The 16,956-nt window shown below is 42.0% G+C and overlaps 1 pseudogene; it reads right to left on the reverse strand.

Annotated features, from left to right (window-relative positions):
* Nucleotides 1-636: 636 nt before the first annotated feature.
* LOC141201405 (uncharacterized) overlaps nucleotides 637-16,956 on the reverse strand; it is a 28,885-nt pseudogene continuing 12,565 nt past the window's right edge.

Below are 16,956 nucleotides of genomic sequence, written 5' to 3' on the forward strand. Positions count from 1 at the left end.
ATGAAAGTACTGCTGCTTTCCGTGTAAGTGGGATAGTCATGCAAGAGAATATTGCTACAAAAAAAAGGGACTGGCCTCTCTGACATTCACTTCAGAAAGGGAGTAAACTGTCCTGCATCCAGAAATTGAGGACCCACCTAGGCAATGGTGGTAACAAAATCTTATTAAGGTGGGCCTAATGAAGAACTTTGAAAAGGCTATGGATAAAAATGTAAAAGCATTCATGCATCTGATTGATAACTTTCCAAGGTTAAGTGAAGCAAATATAAAAGGAGTCTTTATTGGACTTCAGATTTGTAAGTTTTTTCAAGATGAGGAGTTTCTTCAGTTGTTGCAGGGCAAGGAAAAGGCTGTATGGTCTAGATTTGCATTTGTGGTAACTAACGTTTTGGGAAACTCAAGGGCAGATACAGAAACTATGAAGAGTTGGTGTTATTTCTCCTCAAAACATATAAGGATCTTGGCTGTAACATGTCCTTAATGATTAATTTCTTACATTCTAGACCTTTCTTACACCAAACTGTGGAGTAGTGAGAGACAAGGATGGTGAGAGATGTAACCAAGATATTGCAGCTATGGAGAAGAGATATCAAGGAAAAAGGAAATCCATCAATGCTTGCAGATTACATAATTTTAATAGATGATCCAATACAGGAGTACAAGAAACAAGCAAAAAACAGTTGTCACTGAATGAGGACTAATTTTGTAGTGCAATTTCTGTAACTGTTCAAAATTCGCAATAAGGTTTAGACAGGTTTTAGTTATTTGAATTTTTCTAAGTTTTCTCTAAATAAATATCAGAAAAGTGGCATAACAAAATATTCTGCATCTCTATATTTACAAGAATAATAATGTTTCAAAGTACTGAAACTTTTATCATTAATTATATGTAGAAGTAAAAGGAAAACTCAATTGTTCAATTTGAATTCAGGAGGTCAAACTCATTAAAGAAATGGCTCAGTTCATAGCGGAACCTGACAACTTTTAAAAATATGTAAAACAGTGTTACATAATCTGAAAGGTCATTGAGCTAGGTTCTTCAGCTGCTCAGTCAGGACGTGCAGCCTCTGTACAGGTCCTGGTACCTTCCTCTCCAATGCACCAGTCAGATAAGTGTGGGGCTGGAGGAGAGAGCAGTTCTCTCACTGATCAGGAAGGACACCGTCTCATTGTTCTCGGTCACAGGAAGCTACCTCCAGTCTATAGGACGCACTCATTTATTAGCAAGATTTTTTCTGGCTAAAAGTGTGTCTTTTCAAGTAAAACATTTTCCACATTAAGGATATAAAAAAGGCTTCTCCCCTCTGTGACTTCTCTGATGTCCATCAAGATGCGCTTTCCAGTTAAAACATTTCCCACATTCTGAACAGGAAAAAGGCTTTTCCCCTGTGTGAGTTCTCTGGTGACTAAGAAGATTTGATTTCTGGTTAAAACATTTCTCACATTCTGTACATGAAAAAGCCTTTTCTCCTGAGTGAATTATCTGATGTCTAGCAAGAGCCGATTTGTTGTTAAAACATTTCCCATATTCTGAACATGAAAAAGGCATCTTCCCGGTGTGAGTTCTGTGATGTGTAACAAAATGCGCTTTCCAGAAAAATCATTTCCCACATTCTGAACATGAAAAAGCCTTCTCCCCTGTGTAAATTCTCTGATGTGTAACAAGATCTGATTTCGGGTTAAAACATTTCCCACATTCTGAACATGAAAAAGGCTTCTCTCCTGTGTGAGTTCTCTGGTGCTTAACAAGATTTGATTTCACTGTAAAACATTTCCCACATTCTGAACATGAAAAAGCCTTCTCCCCTGTGTAAATTCTCTGATGTGTAACAAGATCTGATTTCTGGTTAAAACATTTCCCACATTCTGAGCATGAAAAAGGCTTCTCTCCTGTGTGAGTTCTCTGGTGCTTAACAAGATTTGATTTCACTGTAAAATATTTCCTACATTCTGAACAGGAAAAAGGCTTCTCCCCTGTGTGAGTTCTCTGATGTGTAACAAGATCTGATTTCTGGTTAAAACATTTCCCACATTCAGAACATGAAAAAGCCTTCTACCCTGTGTGAGTTTTCTGATGTCTATCAAGATGCGCTTTCTGGAAAAAACATTTCCCACATTCTGAACAGGAAAAAGCCTTCTCCCCAGTGTGAATTCTCTGATGTCTATCAAGATGCGCTTTCTGGAAAAAACATTTCCCACATTCTGAACATGAAAAAGGCTTCTCCCCTGTGTGAGTTCTCTGATGTGTAACAAGTTCTGATTTCTGGTTAAAACATTTCCCACATTCTGAACAGGAAAAAGGCTTCTCCCCTGTGTGAGTTCTCTGATGTGTAACAAGATCTGATTTCTGGTTAAAACATTTCCCACATTCTGAACATGAAAAAGCCTTCTCCCCTGTGTGAGTTCTCTGATGTCTATCAAGATTCGCTTTCTGGAAAAAACATTTCCCACATTCTGAACAGGAAAAAGCCTTCTCCCCTGTGTGAATTCTCTGATGTCTATCAAGATGTGCTTTCCGGAAAAAACATTTCCCACATTCTGAACATGAAAAAGGCTTCTCCCCTGTGTGATTTCTCTGATGTGTAACAAGATCTGATTTCTGGTTAAAACATTTCCCACATTCTGAACATGAAAATGGCTTCTCCCCTGTGTGAATTCTCTGATGTTTGATAAGGCTTGATTTCTCTGTAAAATATTTCCCACATTCTGAACATGAAAAAGGCTTCTCTCCTGTGTGAGTTCTCTGGTGAGTAACAAAATTTGGTTTCAGTGTAAAACATTTCCCACATTCTGAACATGAAAAAGGCTTCTCTCCTGTGTGAGTTCTTTGGTGACTAAGAAGACTCGCTTTCTTGTTAAAACATTTCATACACTTGAAACAAGAAAATCTATTCTTTGCTGTGTGAATTTTTTGATGTTTAAGAAAAAACTTTTTGAGGGGAAAACTATTTCCATATTCAGACCGTGCAAATCGCTTCTTAGCTTTGGGAGCAGTTAGTTTTTTAATGCTTATTTTGTGACTTTGATTTTCCTTAGTAGTTGGTAATGAATCAGAAGATAGGACCTGTTTCAAAGGATCAGATGACACATCTTTGCTGTAAAGGGATGATGGTATATTTGGAGTAATAGCATTCACTTCAATTTTATCCTGTGAGATCTCAAGCTCATCTGTTTTGAAAATTGAAGATGTCAGCTGTCCCACTGATCTCCTAGTACAGTCATCTGCTAAGTAAAAAAAAATATATTTGAATAAAATATTCTTGAAATTTATATTTTTGAACATTTCTACTTAAACTGTTGGTACAAATGGCAAGTTATGTAAAAATATTAAATTATTCACCAAGACAATGACAGTTGACAGTCTAATAGAAAACCTCATAGCATGAACCATTAGAGTTTGGTGTTCAACTGTTTGTTCATTCTGCCTCCCAAATATGAAATATGCGAAAATGATACCAATAAAAATTTCTACTCATATCACAAAAAAACAAGCCTCCACTCAGGTCCATCGTCTGTCAATGGAAAAACAGAGGTTTCCACATCATTAGTGGCTCAAAAACTCTTGAAAAGCAACATGGCTTCCATAAACCAATCCAGAAATATCCACTCTTCTAAAGTGAAATATACTCCCTACTTAACTCAAATGGAAAGCACCACACCCTACTAAAGCTCATGCATAATGCCGGAAGCTGCCCGATATAGCCTTGTTCTCCACTGGTTAAGTCCTCTGTGTTCAGCTATCGTGTTGTGTATTTTCTTCTTAGTTTCTTCTTGTGATCCCAGCCAGTTTACTGACTACTATTGTGTCTTCTGATTTTGTATTTTCTCTGCCCTCCTGGCTCTGATCCGGCTACCTGACTATTCTTCTTGTCATCTCACACCACAGAACAGCAGGCAACACTAAGTCCAATCCTAGGGGTCTTTGTGTACGTACAGATCCATGTAGAGGGGTTAAAGGGTGATGGGCAAAACTTTGACTATAAACAATAACACATCTAATGAAAAGATCAAAAAACAAAAGAGAGAGAGAGTAACTAGTGGTGAAACCTCTCTGGGCTAATTAGAGTATGCTTCTTGGTAGCTCCTGGCAATTTAAACTATAGTAAGGGCCAATATTTTCTGTCAAATAAGTCTCAAAAAGAAATATACATTTAATAAGAACATTTTATAATAGTGCAGAGCTGAGGTGTCTTAAATTTAGAACTCGGGCATTTGGAAGAGACAATGGAGACCTTTTTTGAAAGACTACCAGGGAATTACAGAGTTAAGTGAGGCAGGCCGATCCCACCACAATCAAACTATCATACAGAATTAACCTGTAAAAAAAAAAGACAATAGAAAAACACGTTATATCCTCAACAAGAATGTATGTTTGGGGAGGGGGGGGAAGGGGAGAACTCCAACACTAAACCAGAGTTGCACTTATTTATGGTAGACCGTTGGAGCTACTATGAGTCCTGACCAGAAGAGTAGAGAAAGTATTAGTGCCCCCATTTCAGGATAAATTGTATCTAAATTCTTTACGATCGATAATATAATTTATGACATGGAGTGAATCCATGAAACCAGGGCTTGAGTCATGCCAACATATCTCCTGCAGGCGTGAATAAATGTATATTACAGCCATCAGCCACTCACAGCTTAGAGATATATCATGGCACAGGTGTAATGTTTTTTGTATACTTTATCTATTTGAAGTTATTTGGTTTAAAAAGAAATTGAAAAGTCAGGGTAAAGGGAAACTCCGTTGTTATTATACAGATATTCACACTAGGCCCTCACTGCACGTTTAATGTTGCCGATCATAAAAGCGAGGTTTGGTCATAAAGACTGGACCTGGTCTTGTAGGGACCATATGAGCACATTCAGTAGCACAGAAGGGAGAGAAGGTAGATTCATCCAATAAGATATCAGGGATCTAGGAAGCCAACAGCATCATTACCCTCCGCTTTCTCTTACAGATCCATCATAATATTTTTCTTCAAGTGATTTTCTAACTTGTCAGCACTTTCTACATGTGCTGTCATTTGGATTGGTAGTTTACAGATCTGGACAGGTAAGAGTCAGGATCTTCTAATTTCAGTTGGTAGTTGGATCTTCCAGGTTGTAAGTTCTATAGAAAAGGAGTTTCAATGTCCAAAGTCATTTGAGGAGTTTCAATGTCCAAAGTCATTTGAACAGTTTTTGGTGGAGGACAATGTTTTGGTCTAGATGCAAAATGGTGATCACACGATCGTGATACAGCTGGACTACTTGACCGGTAAACCAGCCACAGCCTGTGACTGAGAAGAATCTGTGACTTCTCTGCATTTAGTGGTTACTACTCACCTGGACGGTTATCTTTAGGAATCTCCTCTTTACACCGCTCATCACCCCTCACATATGTCTCTGTAGTATTAATATGGGTCAGATCTTCACCCTGAAAGAAATATTGTACAAGTCACAGACAAATGGAGAAGTCACATCTATGATCAGTAGTGATGAGCGAGTACCGTAATATTCGTAATCGCTATACTCGTAAAGAGTACTTTGTAATATTCGCGTATTCGTTCCGAATAGCGAGTACAATGTAAGTCAATGGGAAATGCGAGTTACTTTCTGCTGGACCCTAAAAAGAGGTCTGGGGGCCTGAGGAAAAGGCTCAAATGGATGGGAAAGTGATGAAACAGAATGGGAAGAGCCTGGAGAATGAGCCTGCATGCATTTCTGACTCACATATGGTTTCTGGGAATAAGTTTGTCGCAGTATTATGCCACTTTTACAGACACACAAGAACAACTACCAAACCTAACCTAAATTGCATTTATCAGGCCAAAAAGGTTAAGAAACAGTTTTTCCTGCACAATCACTTGTATATAAGGCTAAATAAACCAGAGAAACCAAACAATATCCATTTTAGCCTTTGTTCACACATACTGCTGTGGCTTTTTTTTGTCACTTTTTACAATTGGAAAGGCCTTGACTTATTCATTTTGAAGGTCCCTCTGTCATACATCATTTTTCAGTTCGCTATTCCCCAGCACTTTACAAGCACATCTAGAACGTACTAGTAGGTATGTTGATCCTTTGAGAGGCCTCAGGTGGCTCTGTAACATGCGTTTTGGAGGGACAGCTGTTCCTTAGACATTTGGGCGGTCCCTCCATCATTGACACTCAGATAGTGGAATACATATTCAATAGCAGTTTACAATGTGGCCATTGCAGCGTTGGGCTTGACCCTCCTCCTTCACCACCATGTGATACTGCGACCCTAAATTCAAATGTTCAGAGGTCTTGCAGTAGGCAAGGAAAGCTGAGTTTTGTGAGAGCCCTCGTGTGGCCCTGTAACATACATTTTGAAGTGCCCTCCTCTAGAGATTTTGGAGGTCCCTCGTGTACATCTGAGAGTGCCCTCACTTACTCATATTGTAGGGCCCTCACTGTATTATTTAACTCATTTAGGGGCAGAGACTACAGAGAAAAAAGCCAAGAGACATGGAGTACTAGAAGGTAGCAGTGAGTACGACCTCCAATCCTCAGGTATGGCTGAACTCAGTGAACCGGAAAAACAAAGCTGCACAGGTATGGCTGAACTCAGTGAACCGGAAAAATAAAGCTGCACTAGTCAACTGGATGACGAGCTCAAATATATCACTTGTGCAAGTCAATGGACAAAGGATTTATGGTGCTCCCCTCCAGGATGGGTTGGTGAAGCTTCTCCAAATGGCTCCGAGATTTTGATTGTCAATATTCCCCAGATTATATAGGAAGAGAAGACTTCTTGATATTGTACTACTTGGTCCAGTGCAGAATGTGCATCGTACTTCCAAAAATTACTCCTGGGGGCTGTGTCATAAGTGCAGGGAGATTCCTTGACAAGGGCCTCCCGTGTCAAACATTATCTACGATGGAGTACTGTAGTAGTTGTGGCCCTCAATTCAAATTTTCAGAGGGCCATCAGTCGGTCATCAACAGTCAGTGTAAATTTCTATTGAATATGTATCCCCTATCTCTGTCAAAATGTGGCACAACCTGTGACAAGGGCCTCCAACGATAAATATTAGTTTGGTAGGACCACTGTACATTACAGATTTGTCCACTGCACAATGTGCATAGGGTTTGTAAAAATTAGCCCAATGGGCTGAGTCATGGTTGACACAGGAAGCCACCATCCCAAGGGTCTCCAATCACAAATAGTAGTTACGCTGGAGTAGGAATACTGTCCTGGTTTGTCCACTGTACAATGTGCATAGGGTTTGAAAAGATTAGCCATATGGGCTGAGTCATGGTTGACACAGGAAGGAATCTTGTTTTAATGGAAGGGGGTGACTTTAACAGCAGTAGCATGAATCTGCATTTTTGGTGAATTTAGGTTGGCTTGCTTTCATCTAGAGGGATTGCGAACTGTGGATCTATCCAGTCCTTGTTGAATTTAATCAGAGTAAGTCTCTCTGTATTTTCCGTGGAGAGGCGTGTGCGCCTATCAGTGATGATTGCCCCAGCGCAAATGAAAACACGCTCTGACACCAGACTAGCAGCCAGGCAGGCCAGCACCTCCAAGGCATATAAAGAGAGGTCGGGCCAAGTGTTCAGCTTAGACACCCAATAATTAAAGGGAACTGAAGTGTCAGAAAGGACACACGTATGGTCACTTAAAGTAACCCTTGACCATGTTCTGCAACTTATCCCTCCTGGGCATTTTTAAAGGCACAGATAGCCCTTGCTGTTTTGCTGGTTTATTGAAAATTGCCCAATTTGGGCACATTTTCCCCCCACCTCCGTTGGAGCTGGTGTTCGTGTCTCTCCCCATTATCCCTTGGTGTTGAAAAGAGCTGGTACCTCTGCCACCAGCATTATCTGAGGGTGATGTTTTCAGCAACTGATCTACAACGGCCCTCTTAAACGATTCCATTGTACAACCCATGGCAAAAATTATGGAACCACTGGGCTCAGAGGATGTTCATTCAGTTGTTTAATGTTGTTGAAAAAAAGCAGATCACAGACATGGCACAAAACTAAAGTCATTTCAAATGGCAACTTTAGGGCTTTAAGAAATACTAAAGGAAATCAAGATGAAAAATGTGGTACCCAGTAAGAGTAATTTTTTTCAGACCAAGCAGAGGGAATCACTCAATTCTGAGGAAGAAAAAATGGAATCACCCTGTAAATTTTCATTTCCAAAACTAACACCTGCATCAAATTAGATCTGCTCGTTAGTCTGGATCTAAAAAGGTGTGATCACACCTTGGAGAGCTGTTGCACCAAGTCAAGTCAAGGGAAACAAATAGGTGGATTGGACAACCTTTCAGAGTAGGATCTGGTGTCCGACATGGCTGTCCTCTTAGCCCTTTGCTTTATGCCTCTGCAATTGATCCCTTCCTCAGAAGGATCGATTGTGGATCGTTGGCAGGGGTGCGGATGGGCAGGGTGGCGCCGGAGGCTATCCTGAGGGTAGTGGCCTGCCTACGTGGATGATGTCACCGTCTTTATTTATTCGCAAGAGGAGGCAATGGTGGTGATGTCAGAAGAGGAGCGCTACTCGGAGGCATCGGGGTCCAAGGTCAATCAGGATAAGTGTGAAAGTCTCTGGCTGGGAGGCGGAGATCCCGGGTTTGATCTTCCAGACACCCTCCCCGAACCCCAAGAACACGCCAAAGTCCTGGGCACTGAATTCGGCCAGGGTGATTACCCCATGAAAAACTGGGAAGGCAGAATCAAAGGTGTCGCCCAAAGAGTGGACCAATGGAAGGGTTGGTCTTTGAGTCTGAGGGAAAGGGTTGGCCTGTGCAAAGCTTTCCTGCTCCCCTTGCTAATCTACCTGGGCAGCGTCTGTGTCTTGCCAAAGCCTCTCTGGACACGGGTCTACAGTCTGTTCTTCCAGATGTTATGGGGGAATAGACTGAACCTAGTCAAGCCGGAGGTCAATTACCGCATGAGGAGCCTAGGGTGGTTGGATATGGTGAACCCCGTCGTGTTCCTAGTGAACACCTTCTTGAAAGTTAACGTGGCAAACCTCTGGAAGGAGAGGGCTCCTCAATGGGTATTATCCTGCAAGGGATGGTTTCAGCCATCAATCTTCAGGGGGAAGATTGAAAGATCTTCGCACACTGTATGGGCATCTCCCTGCTTATGTTACCCCGGTTCTGAAAATGATCCACCGGTGGGATCTGGGAATGTGGGAGGTGAGGTCCCTCCAGAGGAAACTCCTCGATAGGAGGGTCTTGCTTTCTCATTTTCAGAGTCCATTGGTCCTCAAGGACTGCCCACGGCGGGATCTGGAGGTTGGGGTGAGTTTGTTTAATTCTAGCAGGATCCCCAAGAAGTACTGGGACTTGACTTGGCGCTGCTTCCAAGGTAAGCTGTGTGTAAGGGGCAATTTGAAGTACAGGAGCTCCGAGGACAGGATTTGCTCCCCGTGAGGCTTGCGCTAACATGCTGGAAAGCATGGAACACTTCCTTCTTCATTGTCCCTTTAATACAGAGGTGTACAACAGGGTGGGAGCTTCCATTGGTTGGCCATGGCTGGCTACTCTATCCTATGCCGGGTGGGCCTATGGAGCGTTTGGAGACCTTGGGAGAAGGGACCGAACCACTTTATTCATACTAAGTGTAGTGGTCAGGTATTTCACGTGGAATGCACGAGTGTTAGTTTCGATGCAGAGCAAAATCCTAAGTGCAGATGAAGTTTGTAGGAACATCCTAGGTGACCTGGTGAAGGCACGTTCTCTGGAGTATGAAAGACTGGCTGCCCGGAGGGTGGCCTGTCTCTGGAGGGGTTTTCCTTCTGGGTGCCTTAGTCCGGTAGTACTCCTATATCCAGGTGGTGGGCTGATGTCTTTTGTTTTGTATTTATGTCTCCTGAATAGGTTTGCAAGCATCGAACTTGAGCCTTGGATGGTGAGCATGTAGGTTGCCTTTGCCCTGGCTTCTGCTCAACTTGGTATGGCAGATGCTACAGACTACAATGTTTTTCTCTGAAGGACTTTCTGAAAAAAAAATAAATTCCACACAGCAGCTGAATGCTCCCTTCCCCTTACTTGGCGCACAGCGGGGGTGCTCTTGGGAACAGTTGACCCAGTTCTCACTCTGGGCAAACCACGACTCCTTGGTGCCTGTTTTGGTGTTACACATCCATCTTCCTCTGTGTTGATGTCATGGCTATGCATGCCAACAGTCCAGGTCGGATCAGTGGACTCATCATTGACTACCTCGTCTTCCATCTCATCCTCCTTCCCAGGTGACATTGTAGGCGGACCTGATAGCAAACGTGTCTCATCATCATCAGCCTCCACCTCTGGAGACAAAAAATTATGTTCTGCCAAGTGTCTTTCTTCTGGCCATAGGTCCTCAAATACATAAGCATCAATGCACGCCACCTCCTCTTGTCCCTCTTCAATGCTGCACAGTGATAGTCCAGAGCCAACCATAGGATACGTACTAAACAGATCCTCAGAGTGGCCAAGCTTCAGGTCATATGTCTCCTATGACTGATAATGGTTGCAGGAAGGAGAACCAGCTTCAGGATTGGATGGGCCAGCCTTCTGTGTATCCACAGTAGACTGTGTGGTGGTGGAAGATTTGTTGCTGCTTGACAAATGCGTAGAGGCCTTGTCTGCTATCCAAGACAGAATCTGCTCTCGCTCTTGTGGTTTCCACACACGTTTAAATTCCAGACCGGGAAATTTTTCCAGGAATATAGTGGATGCATCAAGCTTCTTCTGACCTGACACAGACTGAGTGCCTTCTCGCGCACCACTGACACGTCCCTTAACAACAGTCTTTTTTGACATTTTGGGTTTTGTTGACAGAATTTCAGATGTTGATGGCACAAGTCAAGCTAGCTGTCACAGCCAAAATAGTGGTTAAAATGGCCTGGTGCATGCTTTGTACCAGGCAGTAGGAAATGATTGGACTACTGCTTTGTGTAGGGCACTCAATGATTTTTTAAGCGGACTAATATGGACAGAAGGCAGGCTCTGACCCCTAAAACAGCAGGGAAAATAGAACGGTGCTAAAAAAAAAAAAGGCAGCACAAAATGCTACTTCTGTGTGTGCTGGAAAAATATTGCTTTGCCTCTGACAAGAGCAGTTTTAATATGGACACTGGAAGAACACACAATCTCTCCCTCCTTGTACTCTGACTTTGTTGTGTATCTTCAGCTCTGAAAAGAGCTATTTTTTTAAGGTATTATGGAGCTAGTGAGCGGCTCCTTTAAACACAGAACTAGTATACACGGCAGGTACCCCTTAAAAGGGCTTTTGTTTTATCAAGAGGCCTAAACACTCTCCCTAGCAGCTCAGCAATCTCTCCCTATGCTTATAGAATGCAGGCTCCAGAAGCAATGTGCACAAAATGGCGACGACAGGGCTTAAATAGACCCTATGAAGCTGGGTGGCCAGTCAATCACAGTAATGCCACAACCAAGATGTCTGAAGCATTACTGCGTTTGGTTAAGAAGCCCAGCATGTTTAGTGGCTGCAAAGGAGGCGCCAAAACTGCAGGGCGGGACATCCGAATATAGCGAGGCGAGTACACAAACACTAGCAATATAAAAAGTAACCCGAATACCGTACTATCCGTGCGAATAGTAACGAATACACTCGCTCATCACTAATGATCAGCTCTAATCCTGCCATCTCCACCATTCTCATTATATAAGTATAAACCATTTAATTCTGGTGGGTAAAACAAGACTGAACACAAGACCTTCACAGCCGTATACACATCACAGGAGAGATCTCATGACACCTTCTCTCCATCTACCTGATGAGCCTGAGGAATATTGGGATCTTCTTGTTTACAGTCCTGTGGAAGAAGAGGACGGGGACATCTCTCTGGTGTTGTCCTCTTACTGGATAGATCTGGAGGAAACACATACAGGGACTGAATTCATTCTTTACATACAGATAATTATAGGCCGTGTGTATTTAGTCTTGTCTATTACCTGGTGATGTGAGGGGCTGGGGAACCTCCATCATGACCTTCTTATACAGATCTTTGTGTCCTTCTAAATACTCCCACTCCTCCATGGAGAAATAGACAGCGACATCCTGACATCTTATAGGAACCTGACACATACAATGATACAGTCACCCCCCTGATCCCTTCATAGCTTTACTATAAAATGTTGCAGCATTCCTCATTCCTAGCAGTGTCACCTCTCCAGTCAGCAGCTCAATCATCTTGTAGGTGAGATCTAGGATCTTCTGGTCATTGTTGTCCTCATGCATCAGGGGGTGAGGTGGAGGCCCTGTGATTGGGCTTAGGGGTCTTCCCCATCCCTCAGGCACAGGGTCCTGACAGCGCTCACTAGAGGTTTTCTTCACTACTGTGTAATCCTGGTTATGGAGAGACACATTCATAAACCTTACTACAGACATTTTCAGAGTCCTCACCTCTCCAGTTCTGTCCATCTGTTATTCCCATAGATAAGAATGATGTAATGTGACGTCATCAGAATCTCTCACCTCTCCAGTAAGCCGGAAGAGGATCTCTAGGGTGAGGTGTAATATCCTCTCCGCCATCTTGTCTCTGTCCATATCCATCTTTGATGCGTAATTCAGGAAAATTCTCTTATATAGAAGATCTTCACTGAGAGGATTCGATATTGTAGAGACCTGAATGTGAAGTTGAGCAGATGTAACGTCATAAAAATCCTGTGTAATAATACAATTACTGGAGATAATAAGGAAACATTTGAGGAGATTTAGGTTTTACAGTATGTAGATTTCTTCTTTACATCTAGTAATAAAACCTATATATTTTAGGCCACAGACAACAAGCAGTTTCTTCCTCAGAATCTGCAAGTGAATACGTTTCTCATAGACTCATCTTCCTTATTGCTAATTCTAATCTCATTTACCAACACTGGAATCGCTATTATCAATACTGCAGGAGATATTCATTACACGTAACATGAGAAATAACAACTTCATGATGAGGACAACATCTTCATCTACTACGGCTCTAGAAACATATTTGGCCAGAGTCCGTCACTGACTACATCACCACCGGCCGTCTATATGTTTCTTGTCTTCACCGGACTGTCATCTTCTATCACGTTAGAGCTCAGGTCTGATTCACACTCAGAAGTTTGAGGCATTTATAAAAGCTTGTTTGTAAGAGCACCAAGACGGAGTTATTTGATACCAAAATTTCCATGTACAGTGTTTTATGGGGTTTCAAAACAAAGTGTGAATCTCAAATTGAAATCATTGTTGTTGAGATTTTGTGCAAATTTCAACGCCTCCTCCTGTGTGTCTCCCCACATCAGGAGGAGGTCGTCGATAAATCGACCTTACGATATGATTTTTTGGGCTATAAATATTGCTCTCATGGTAAATGTGTTGCTCCTCCCATTGGACGAGAAAATTTGCTGCCCATACTTACTCCCTTACTTTGTAAAAAAAAAAAATAAAATTGATTGTCAAAGCAGAAATAATTATGATCCAGAAGAAATTTAACTGACATGATAATGAAATCTTATTTCTACTGTATACGTGCTATAGGTATCCAAGTAATAGCTCAGGCTAGTTAATGCTACACTGTGTGGTATGGATGAATATAGAGCTACACATGTGGTCAAAATTGTTAGTACCCCTCGTTTAACCCCTTACTGGCCTGGGGCATATTAGTACGCCCCAGGCCATCACCCCCGGTTCAGCACAGGCTTCGGCGCTGAGCTCGCACTGAACCGGGCACATTTCAGCTGATTCTTACAGCTGACATGTGCCCGCAACAGCCTCGGGTGGAATCGCGATCCACCCGCGGCTGTTAACCAGTTAAATGCCTCTGTCAATCTCTGACAGTTGCATTTAACAGGGCCGCGCCGGAAGTGTGTCACTTACCCCGCCCATCAGTGACCCCGTCATGTGATCGCGGGTCACTGATGGGTGGGCATGGCAACCCAGGGTCTGCAGCAGACCCCAGTGGTTGTCATGAAAAGATTGCTATGAGCGCCACCTAGTGGTCAGCGCTAATAGCAAAGGAGCATTTCTGCTACATAGAGGGGGATCTGCTCATCGCCTCTATGTAGCAGAGGCAATCAGACAGTTGCTGCTTCTAGTCTCCTATGGACTATAGAAGCAAGCAAAAAGTGTAAAAAAAAAGTTAAAAAAAAAAAAAAAATTAAAAGTATAAAAGTTTAAATCACCCCCCCTTTTGCCCCATTCAAAATAAAATAATAAAAAATAAACCCCACACACACATTTGGTATCACCGCGTTCATAATCAAATAATTAATCCGATCGGTAAACGGCGTAACAAGAAAAAAATTCCAAACACCAGAATTATGTTTTTTTTGGTCGCTGCAACATTGCAATAAAATGCAATTATGGGCGATCAAAACATCAGATCGACTCCAAAATGGTATCAATAAAAACGTCAGGCAAAAAATAAGACCTCGCCCGGACCCAGATCCCGAAAAATGGAGATGCTACGGGTCTCAGAAATTACGCCATTTTTTTGGGAATTTTTTTTCACCACTTAAATAAAAAGAACCTATAAATGTTTAGTGTCTACAAACTCATAATGACCAGTTTTAGCATTTAGTGAACGTGGAAAAACAAACAAAACATAATTGTGGAATTGCATTTTTTTTACAATTTCACCGCACTTGGAATTTTTTTCCCTGTTTTCCAGTACACGATAGGGTCAAACTAGTAATGAAGTTTAAAAGTACAACTCGTCCCCCAAAAAATAAGCCCTCGCATGGCCATATTGACCAGTCATGAAGGGGTTAATGAAAGAAAAACCCACAATGGTCACAGAAATACCTTGAATCTGACAAAAGTAATAAATTAAAAATCTCTGAAAATTAACAAATGAAAGTCAGGCATTGCTTTTCAACCCTGCTACCACAGAATTTAAAAAAAAATTAAACTTATGAAATCGGCCTGGACAGAAATGATGGTTCTTCTTCTTAACTTAATATTTTGTTGAACCTTTTGAGGCAATCACTGCAATCAAACGATTTCTGTAACTGTCAATGAGACTCCTGCACCTTTCGACAGGTATTTTGGCCCACTCCTCATGAGCAAACTGCTTCAGTTGTCCCGTGTATGAAGATTGCCTTTTCCAGACGGCATGTTTCAGCTCTTTCCAAAGATGCTCAATAGGATTTAGGTCAGGGCTCATAGAAGGCCACTTCAGAACAGTCCAATGTTTTCCTCTTAGCCATTCTTGGGTGCTTTTAGCTGTGTATTTTGGGTCATTATCCTGTTGCAAGACCCATAACCTGCGACTGAGACCAAGCTTTCTGACACTGGGCAGCACATTTCTCTCTAAAATCCCTTGATAGTCTTGAGATTTCATTGTACCCTACACATATTCAAGACACCATGTGCCAGATGCAGCATAGCAGCCCCAGAACATAACAGAGCCTCCTTCATGTTTCACAGTAGGGACAGTGTTCTTTTCTTGATATGCTTCATTTTTCCGTCTATGAACATAGAGCTGATGTGCCTTGCCAAAAACTTCCATTTTTGTCTCATCTGTCCATAGGACATTCTCCCAGAGGCTTTGTGGCTTGTCAACATGTAGTTTGGCAAATTCCAGTCTGACTTTTTTGTGATTTTCTTTTTCAACAATGGTGTCCTCCTTGATTGTCTCCCATGAAGTCCACTTTGGATCAAACAACGACGGATGGTCCGATCTGACACTGATGTTCCTTGAGCTTGAAGTTCACCTTTAATCTCTTTTTAAAAGTTATCCTGGGCTATTTTGTTACCATTTGTATTATCCGTCTCTTTGATTTGTCATCAATTTTCCTTTGCTTGTCAAATCTGTCCTTTGCTTTCTCTAGTCCATGTTGAGTGTGGTGCACAGCATGTCACCAAGCAGCACAGTGAGTATCTGTAGCCCTATATACAGGCCCACTGACTGATTACAAGATTGTAGACACCTGTGATGCTAATTAGTGGACACAACTTAATTTAACACGTCTCTTTTGTCACATTATTTTCAGGGGTACCATCATTTCTGTCCAGGCCTCCAGGCTTCATTTTCATAGATTTTTAATTTATTATTACTTTTGTCAAATTCAAGTTATTTCTGTGACCATTGTGGGTTTTTCTTTCATTAAACGAGGGGTACCAACAATTTTGACCACGTGTGTATAACATCGCATGATAGCCAGTGATAATTTTCTTGCTATAGAAAAATCTTCAAATACAGTAGCCACAAATTTAGAATCCCTAATGTAGCTGGGAATTTCATGTACTAGTGGTTGAAGATAGAAATCTATCCACACACCCAGTCTCTCTCCCATGGAACCTAAGCCCGCTACTATTGGTCTGAGTGGTGGTGGAAATATGTTTTTGTGGATCTTAGGAAATTAATGATATAAACAGTACAGACCAAAAGTTTGGACACACCTTCTCATTTAAAGATTTTTCTGTATTTTCATGACTATGAAAATTGTACATTCACACTGAAGGCATCAAAACTATTAATTAACACATGTGGAATTATATACTTAACAAAAAAGTGTGAAACAACTGAAAATATGTCTTATATTCTAGGTTCTTCAAAGTAGCCACCTTTTGCTTTGATGACTGCTTTGCACACTCTTGGCATTCTCTTGATGAGCTTCAAGAGGTAGTCACCGGAAATGGTCTTCCAACAATCTTGAAGGAGTTCCCAGAGATGCTTAGCACTTGTTGGCCCTTTTGCCTTCACTCTGCGGTCCAGCTCACCCCAAACCATCTCGATTGGGTTCAGGTCTGGTGACTGTGGAGGCCAGGTCATCTGGCGTAGCACCCCATCACTCTCCTTCTTGGTCAAATAGCCCTTACACAGCCTGGAGTGTGTTGGGGGTCATTGTGCTGTTGAAAAATAAATGATGGTCCAACTAAACGCAAACCGGACGGAATAGCATGCCGCTGCAAGATGCTATGGTAGCCATGCTGGTTCAGTATGCCTTCAATTTTGAATAAATCCCCAACAGTGTCACCAGCAAAGCCCCTCCACACCATCAC

Source organism: Phyllobates terribilis, unplaced genomic scaffold (genome assembly GCF_046119375.1).
Source record: "Phyllobates terribilis strain yellow unplaced genomic scaffold, ASM4611937v1 Scaffold_115__1_contigs__length_5345438, whole genome shotgun sequence".
Taxonomy (NCBI): Eukaryota; Metazoa; Chordata; class Amphibia; order Anura; family Dendrobatidae; genus Phyllobates; species Phyllobates terribilis.